This window comes from Nyctibius grandis, chromosome 2 (genome assembly GCF_013368605.1).
Source record: "Nyctibius grandis isolate bNycGra1 chromosome 2, bNycGra1.pri, whole genome shotgun sequence".
Lineage (NCBI taxonomy): Eukaryota > Metazoa > Chordata > Aves > Nyctibiiformes > Nyctibiidae > Nyctibius > Nyctibius grandis.
This window is the reverse complement of record NC_090659.1, coordinates 95,861,222-95,871,177: the sequence shown is the minus strand read 5'-3', so window position 1 is coordinate 95,871,177 and position 9,956 is coordinate 95,861,222. Positions and strand designations below refer to the sequence as shown.

The following is a 9,956-nucleotide window of genomic DNA, read 5'->3' as shown; positions in this document are numbered from 1 at the left end:
CCCCAAAACCGAGTAAATACCCTCCCCATAGATAGCCCAGCCTAACACTGTGATCAGAGCTGGCCATTCACCTCCTCTTCTCCGCCTACAAAATTCTGTCTCTGTCACCCGGGTCGCTATTTGTCATTGGCTTAGCTATTTTTTGGTGGCTGTTTCTATGTCATTTCTCGGTGGCCAGCAGCTCTCGGTCTCTCGTAGCTGTATAAACGCGATCGTGCTTATTGTGATAGGCGCCGAAATCGCTCTCGCAGTCTATCTGCCGAGCGATTCCCCGCCACCCCCCCCCCCCCCCCCCCCGCCGCACACGCATAATATGTGACACGGTGCCTTTTCCTCCACGACGCCGTTTAACCCCCTCGGGGCTGGGTTTGCCGTGGGCGCTCGCCTTTCCGAGTTGCGCACATACACACACACGCCAAAGACATCTCTTTCTGCCGCGGCCGTTCGCCGGCGGACGCGCGGGCGGGGATAGCGCCGTGCGGCGGGGCCGGCAGCTCCCGAGCAGCGCGGTAACCCGGGCGCTGGCAGGCCGGCGGGCTCCTTCCCAGCTACAATTTCTAGCGTTACTTTTTAATTCCTCTTCCTACTTCCCTCTTCACTTTCGGCCGCCCGACCGTTTTTGGGTTGGTTTTTTTTTGGTTGGGTTGTTGTTTTCATTTTTTCCCGGAGGCAGGAAGGCGTACGGATATTTTCCCCGATGCCGTGTGATCGGCGGGCGCTCGGGCGCTGCCGTCGAGCGGGCGGGCGCGCAGGATGCGCAGCGAAGGCAGCATCGGGCCCCCGTTAAGGCGCCCGTTCCGCAGAGACTGGACCGGCTGCTGCCCCCCCTGGTTGCCTGCGGGGACGCGGTGCTGGGGCTGGGAGGTTGGACCGGGTCACAGCCTCTCCCCGCTCCTTCCCCCCCTCCGCCCCCCCGCACATCCCTCCGCGGCGTTCAAAGCCAGAACCGGCCGCCTTGCGCTTAGCACCCTCGCCACCGAAAATAACGAGTTAACCGAAGAACGTAGGAGGGACGTAGGGAAGAGTTGGGGTGCAGAAGTGCTGTACAAAAGATTTCTGTGTACATGGCTGAGAGCGTGCAGTCTTAAAGTGAAATGCAAAACTTAAGCGTTTCCAGCATGGCAACTGGATTGTGATTCAAGGTATTTTCTGTGTAACGCAGAGATACAATAGTTCAAGGAGGTTTTTCTGCCTCGAACCCTTAGTTTCCTTGGATTCTTTTAATCCAATACACAAATTACACTTTTTCAGTCCTTTTTTCCTGGGAATAGCTGCCTCGTTTGTCACTGCCATTTATACCTTTATGCCCCGATAGCTAGAAAATTCAGTTTAATCTCTGAAATTGCGATACTAGTAAGATCCTATTGAAATTTAGCACTTATTTCTTTAGATTTGCATCATTACTGTCAGAGTGTTTTCAGAAACGTTTTTAACAGTTAGTATGGGAATGTGCACAAAGCTGTTCCATTGTAGCTGTGTATACTTCGAAATATCAGGATTTGAAGAGATTTACACTATTCAACAGTGGAAGTGCACTCACAGACACTGACTTTCACTTTCAAGGAAATAACTGTCCTGACTCATAGCTAATTTAGAGAAAAAAATTCTATAATTCAGTATTGTACAGGTGCATATGCATTTTTTCCCACTGTTTGACAGTCATGTTCGATAGCATGCAATTTATACCTGTTTTTCATTTTAATTAAAATCTATGCTTAGCACATATTTGACTACATAAAACAACTGTTCTTTTCAGCTTTTTTATTTCTCAGCTGCACCATTCCCATATTTTACAATTACATAAAGGTGGGTGTGGCTAAAAGGAAAGCAGTAAGCAATCTAATATCAATATATAGTGCATGTTAAGTAGGTTTTCCTTTCTTATATTTGATGTACTCCTTATTTTGAGATTTTGGGGGGAAAAAAATCATGTAGTTTAAATAGACCCTTGTAGAACTGCTTGCATTTTTCACCTTAGTTAAAATGTCAAACATTAACTGGGATTACTTGGCCCTGGAAAAGTTACATTCGGAGGAAATATCAAATGAACTTAAAGATCTAAACATATATATTTATATTATGTAGATAAGTGAAAGGTACAGTTCTATTCTTAATAGCATATTGCTTAGGTATGCCATGTAGCATAGTGTGTGTATTTTTTAATTTTTTTTTTTTTTTTTTTTTTTTTTAGATTTGTTTCTTTTCAGCCTAATTCTTTATCTTGATTCTTAGGAAAAACATCTGAATAAGCTTCAGTTGTCTTTTTTTTTTTTTTTTTTTCCCTGCTAGGTTGTACTGAAAGTTTCCAAGAGGTACCCTTTCATTTTATAGATATAAATCTGCTGAAGCTTGGAGTAACTCTGAGTGGTTTAATTTTCAGAAATAGCAGTAATTTGAAAGCGTGACTGTATATCTATGTGATTTTTTCATGTATTAGGGTAGTATTACATAGGAAGCTTATTGTAGTAACATTTTAAAGGCAGACAGTTACATACGATAACAGGGTGTCATGGGGTTCTTTTTCTGCTTGGTTGGGGTTTTTTTGCTTAGCTTCTGGAATTCTGAACTTCTCACTATTCCATCCAAAATGTAATGTCATGGAAGGAATTTTGCTGCTAAATTCTAGTCTTTATTTCCTTAATTATCCTAATGACTAATAAGTCAGATTCTGTAGTGAAGTACTACTGGAACTGCATACACTCTACCTGTCTGTGTACACCCTGCCTGTGAACAGTGTAGGGAAGGTGCACATCTCATCCATCTTGAATGTCAAAAGCCATCCTAACAGGTGTATCAACGCTTTTCTGTAACACTTTTACATATGTACAAGCACATGACCTTTCTTTACATAAAAAGTAGCCACGTAACAGTTAGCATTTCTTTTATGGGACCTTACTGGGTTTTGTTATTTGCATTGGGAAGCAATTAACTGCTGAATATGTCGGGGAGAACTGAGAAGCTTATCACTATATTCTACGAGTATGCTGCAAGTATTCTATTTTGCAGATACAGTCATCCACCCACACCCAAAGGCCCCATCGCAAGTCATTCCAGTAACTTACATTCATTACAAACTGTCAAAGGTAGAGTGCATCTTGGGCTAGTTTTGACTGTCTGTGAAAGAAATAGGGAATGAAATTGTAGGGTTTTGTGTACAAACAGAAAAATATTTTTATGATAATGTTGTTTTTAGTTTTAACAACTTTATGTATACCAATAAGTGTTCTCCACATATTTAAAAAATTTTTTTTTTTTTTTACATATATATATTACTACAAGTTCTAAACACTTAACATCTAACACTGGAAACCAATCTCAAAATTGTGATATTTTCTATTATCAGTAATATTTGGAAAATTTTGTTTGAACAGGGTGCCCAAATTTCTCTTGTACACAGTCCTCTGTGACTCTTCTCACAGCCATGTATTTTTTTTAATAGAACTAGTAATGTATTTTAAAGATAGGAAAAAAAATTCATATGCCACACCAATATGAAGGGGACATCAGACAGAGTGGAGATGTATAGCCACAGATTTCCAGTAACTTTTTTTTACTCGGTGAAAATGTTGCTTCGCAATTTTATTTTTGTTTTGTGCATTATTGGCAGGAGTTACGTAGAATTTTTAGGTGACTGATGTGTTAATACATAACAAGTTAGATAAGTTAGGTTTCAAAAGGAATCTCTCTATTGAAAAATATATTAATTTTGAGTACTGGACAATTTCAGAAAGGGTTAGAATGAGCTAGGTATAAAAATTTCTGCCCATGTTTAATAGGGTGTAAGGCAATGTCTGCACTGATTATTTTTTTTAACCCTTTATTGTAAGTTTTTAAAACACTCCAATTTTAATAAAGAAACTTTGGGCTATATCTGTTCACTAGACAGTTGATAGTACCACAGCTGAGGAATAGTTTTGATCTTAGCTTCGTATGTTGTGTGTGAACTCCAGCAGGCTTGCATGAATATTAGAGCAGGGTAGCAGAGCTTGAGCCCTAGTGCAGCTAACACTTAAAGTTTGGCAATTTTTTACTTTAATATTTGCATCTAATAATATTTTAGTGTATCATTAAAAACAAAACAGGTTCTCTTTACAGAGAATACCAAGTTTTATAACTTGATATAATTCTGAACACTTTTCCATATCTCTGTAATGAACAGTTGCTAGTGTATAAGGATGACCTCACACACGCACACATTTATTACCACATACATACAACAGTAGAAAATGTAAATTATGTACATCTAGCTTTTATTTTGTTAAAAGTTTCCCTGAGAAGTCTTCTAAAACTGAAGATGATATTGCTATATTGCTCAAAACTGAAAAATAGCAGTGACTTTCAGTGATCGTTATTAATGTCTAAAGGAAACCACTGTTAGAAATAGAACCCCCCCCACCCCGTGACTATTTAGTTTGTTTTCAGACGCTGCAATGAGTGTATCCACAATAAATAGATTATTAATAAACTTTTCAACATTGAATCTAGTTGCAACTAATTGTTTTATTTAGCATGAACTAAAATTCACTTGAAGATTTGGTCTGAGAAAAAGATAATTACACATCGAAATACAAGCTTAAGCCTTATTTCATTTTAAATGGTTTTATGTAAGTCCAGTTTCAATATTATCTTTAAGTATGTTAAATCTCAATATAAGCATTGGGGGGGGGATTTTCAGAAGAACTTTTGTGTTTCTTGTTTAAGAACAGAAACTTTTTTTAAAAAGGTGAAACAGAAGATGTGTGGAATACATGAAATACATGAAAATAAAGACAAATTCCTTTTTCTTGTTAAAGCAGGGTGCTTATTATAGTTCCTTAGCTGTGAGGGGGGTTTTAGTATTTTCTGGAATACACTTAAGGAATAAAGAACAAATTTATGGAAATACTTGTAAACAGGTGACCTGATGTAGGCATCATTTATTAGGCATAGGGTGTATCTTGTCATGATATCTACAGTGAAAAAGTCAAAATAAAGTCAAAATAAATTTAAGAATTTGGCTCTGTGAATGCATTGTTTCCTCCAGTAGATATTTGACTATAGTTACTACCTCTGTCAAGTTATACTTTGTTCTTACCTGATTATGGCTAATTACTCTCATGGCTTTTTTTTTTTTTTAAGTTTTAAAATTTTATTTCATCTCTCAGTGTAGTATATGACTAAAATTTCCATTATATGTTTTAAAGTAGCTAATATTTGTAGGCTACATTTTAATAAAGGCAATAATGGTACTGCCTTCAAAAGCAAAAAAAAAATAAAGCTCCTTAAAGAAAAACACCAGAAGTTAAATACTTAACAGTATCTTAGGAAATATGATGGTAGTAAACACACGTCTGTTAAGTAGTTTTTACTTACCTGTTTGCTTGGTGGAGGGAGAGATGGGGGCAGGAGGGGAGGGAGAGCAACACACACACCACCCCCTCCCCCCCCCCCTTTTTTTTTTTCTTTCTCTTACTTTCATCTTAAAATGCTGCTGGAAGAATAAAAGCAGAAACATGCTAATCTGATTTGTTTCAGGAGGCTTCTGATAATAAAGAAGCATATCACAGGTGTTCCTAATCAAGTCAGTTTGGTTAAAAAAAAATAAGTATTTTTAAAATTAGGATTTCCTGTAACATAGACAATGCAAGGGTCAAGCCGATGACCTACATCTATGTTTGGGGATCAACCATGAAACTGTGGGTGTTGGAAATATGTTATAATACATGACATTTTTATTGCAGGTTTTGACCTTTCAATAGAGAGCTGATTTTGGAGAACGGCTTACTCCTGTGATGAAAAACTGTCTCTGGAAGGTTGATGGAGCATGAGCATGGTATATATTATATTAAAATTTCTCTTATTACATATGTTCTTTATCTTAAAAAATGTAGACATTTTATTCAAAATAGGCCAGTTCTGCTGGGTTTGTTCAAGATTTTTTTATTTGTTAAAATAATTCTTCTTTACACTCTTTCTGTAAAATTATAAAAAACTAAGTAAAAGTATTCACACAAGCTGTGCTCAGAAGGAAATGAAGTGGCCAAAAATATGTATAAAAAGCTGAGTTTGCAGCAGACTTGATCATTTGAATTATATAAATTCTCCATATAGTATTGTTCACATATTCTTGTCTTGGGAATTACTCCAACTGAAATGTTGCTAATCCAAAAACAAAGTATGGATGATATAGTGTTTATTTTAAAAATCTTTATTTTTTTTTGTTGGGAGGGTGTGTTAAAAGAATAGAATAGAGAGCTAGCTGAGTGCATTTCAAGGTACTGTGCAAAATTTGTTTTTAAAGGCATTAATAAAATAGGTACCTGACAAGCAAAAAAGCAGAAAACAAGAAAAAATGGTCTTCAGAGCCCTCCACCTGTACCAGAATAGTCAGAAATTTTATTTATTTTATCTGTTTGTTGGTAAATAGATATTATATAGTAAACCAGTGAACATTTAAGAATAATTAATACGGACTATGCTACACTCATATTGCAAGTCCTGCTTTACACTAAAAGTACTAATTTGGCTGAAACTGAGAAATCCATTCAAAGTAATGATAACCTGTCTACTTGTATATGAATAATCTTAACTAACGATTTACATAAACAATTGAAATTAAAATAGTAACTGCTCTTGGATTGAGTAAATTTGTTTAAATACTAAATTGAGTAGTAAAAACTGTAAGACTTTATCTTCAGCAAAATATATTACAGTACAACAAATTTTATGAACATGTCGTGACTTTAGCAATTCCAGCTTTCAGCTGGAATCCAGTTTTTATCCTTAATCAAAACTGTCTGTCTTCAAGAGCACATTTTTTTTTTGTAGGAAGTAATTGTACCATAAAATAAGAGAATTTTTAAAAACCAAAATTTTAGATTAGCCCAGTAACTGCTAATTTATACCAAGCAAATCCAGGGAGGTGTAAATTTCATATTTCCTCATTGTTGTAACTAATGGCTAGTGTAACTGAAGAATTGCTGGCTTTTAGCAGTAACACACCTCCTGTTATAGAAGTATTTGAGGCAGACATGTTCTGAATATATTTTTCATATAATACTATGATTTTAGGGTAGTTAAGACCTCCTATGGAAAATTACCAGTCGAGAAACATTACTTTGAATACAGAAAGTATAGGAAGTGAAACATAACTTCATATAAGCTTTGCAGTTTGTGATTAGTGAGTAGGTAATTCTTTAATTTTTAATCTTTTCTTTCTTTCTGTGATTAAAAATCACAGTGAAAGTATTTTTATTAGTGCTGTAACAGTATTTGGGTAACATGCCTAATATGCTCCCAAATAAATATTTCACTGTCTGTCCAGAAACTCTGCCCTGAATGTACTGCTTTTCTGGCTTTTTTTTTTTCTTTTTTCCTCTAGTTCTCTTAGGAAGATAAGGATTTCACAGAACACTTCTTTGAATTTGTTCATTCTTTTTCTTTTTTTCCTGTACAAAAGCAATTACTTTCTTGTTAATGAAAATCAGGGTTATATTGCAAGGCAAAGGTATCTAAGGCTCCCTTGTGACATATTTAAAAGGTGAAAGTTTGATGGAGTGTTCCTTGGGTCTGACACAAGTTCAGAGTATTTCTCATAGATTCTTATTCAGCCAAAAAAATATGGTTTCTGGTTCACAAATGTAAATCAAAGGGACTTTAGGGCCTAATCCTGCAAACTTAAATACACAAGTAGTCCTAATGACTCACTACCATGATAAGGATTTGCAGAATCATGTTCTCATTAGATGGAGGCTTTATTTCCTTTAACGAATAAAAGATATTGAAGTATTTTTAACTTTGAGACAAGTCTAAATAATTTTTATAAAGTCCAAAGAGGAGAGTTTTGCAGTAATGCAGTAATTGAGTCTTGCCCATTTACAAGCTCTAATATCTTTCAGGAGTGCTGCAGTTGTCAGTTATCATTAGAATCTACTTCCTAAGTGTTGATTGGTTCTAGAACATTTTTATGCTGAAATTTGGCCCATAATAACTTTTTTTTTCTAAAACTGTTTTGTATTTGGTAGTCAGCATGGCTGTTTCATGACCCAAAGAGTAGGTGAAACTTTCAAGAGAGATGTGGGGTGTGTTTGTTTTATCTTCCTCACTCAGCCTCTGCTGTTGCAGTTCTTATTTAGCAAAACTACCATTTATTTTGTTGGAAGTTGAGCCTGAAATAAAGGCTGCAGTGCTGGCCCCTTAAAAATCGTTGGTGTGGCTATTGCAAATTGTATGCTTGACTTTGTAAACTGTTTTGCAATATCGAATTGTAATGAGGCTGAAAAGATAAAAATGTACAGACTTCTTTGCTGAAGTGCTTCTCATGTGTAACTTTTCATGGCCACTTTACTGTTCGTACTATAGGCATAGACTTGAGGCTCTACAGACCTTGTTGACTGAATCATAGTTTGAAAGCTGACAATGCATGCTTATTGCTCATCTGAGAGAACTGTTGCAGATTACTTTGTCAGCTCATCTATGCTTTATTTAAGGACTTCTCTTGCTTTTCAAAGGCAACTTAAATAATTTTCCTGAAAGAGATATGTAGTTATAAATGCAACCCATGCCTAGCTATTACAACACATGTAAAATCAGCCATTGTTTGAAATCCTGTGATATCTTAGGCATGGCTGGTTTAAGTTTTGAAATCTGAAACAACTGAATTTTCTGGATTTTTAGTTTAAACTAGATCCAGCCCTAACATTTTTTAAAATGGAGTTTTGTATACTATTAGATTTAAATAGACATTAACTTCTATTATTAGATTAGGCATTTAATGAAACATGTATATAGGAAGTGTTTGAGACTGGTGTACTTACACCTCATTTTTCCTTGTCTGTTGATAAAATGATCTTGCAAGGCAATAGGAAAATAAAAACAAATTACATACAAATTCTTTAGGGAAAAATAGTTAAAACATGCTAATTGGGATATTTAAATGCTTATTCCTATCAATCAGGCACAAATATATGGAAGTAAGGTATTGTCCATTTATTGTTATTTTTTATTTCATATATTTATTTATTTATTTCAACAAAAACCTAAGTAGAAATTTATGTAAACCCATATGTTTAAGCTGTGGGTGGGGGAATGAGAAATGTAATCAGAGTTCTTAAATGTTCAACTACTGTATTGACAGCTCGTTAATCCACCTTGTTTTAGACTGCTGTTTGCACACTAACATGAAAAAGGCCATGTATGAAGATGCAATTACTAACTGAGTAATGTGTTAGAATAAACTACTGTTTCTAGCTTTGTTGATTTTGAATTTATTTTAAATATATGGATATTCACAGTAAATTTTTTCCAAGTTTGTTGGGGGCAGGTTTTTTTTCAGAGAACAAGTTTTTTCTGTTACATTATTCTAAATTTTTACAGCAATATTATTAAAAAATTAGTGCTTTTTAGGAAAATGTACTACTAAGGTAATCTAGTCAAAAGAAGACACTGGCAATATCTATTTTTTCAGTTTGTGCAGTATTTAAAAATCTTAGTAATGTGCAAGTATCTCTAAAATATTTACACCTTTCTATTAACCCACTAAATTTTAAGAGCTTGCTTTTTACTTCCTGTGAGTGTCCTAGGGGTTTTTTTTTGTTTTGTGGGTTTTGTTGGGGTTTTTTTAAGCCTTCAGGCCAAACATTTTCATTATTTTATCCATCCACTTCTTAGTTGATATGAAGTGTAATTTTTTTTTTTACATTCCCCTCTCTCTACAGAAGGAAATTGATTTAAGTATTAATATGAAAGTTAACATTAACATTTTGAAAGGTGTAATTATGAACATGATTATGATCTTCTCAACTTGAACTGGTAATTTTCCACTTCAAAATAGATATAGCATAATATAAGTCACTTTCAGATTTAGACAGGACTTCCAGTGGGTCCAGTGGATCTGATAAATCCAAACATTTGCTTTAGAATTTCTTTATTCTTTCGGAGCAAAATTTTGTCTTGGTGGCATGGGTAGATACTGTGGT

At 35.5% G+C, this 9,956-nt stretch overlaps 1 long non-coding RNA gene across 1 annotated transcript in view; it reads left to right on the top strand.

Annotated features, from left to right (window-relative positions):
• LOC137675868 (uncharacterized) overlaps positions 1-9,956 on the top strand; it is a 71,941-nt gene that overhangs the window by 55,809 nt on the left and 6,176 nt on the right. Inside the window, exon 4 of the long non-coding RNA XR_011050019.1 lies at positions 5,721-5,812. This is a non-coding gene — a long non-coding RNA (uncharacterized lncRNA). The remainder of the gene's footprint in view (positions 1-5,720; positions 5,813-9,956) is intronic.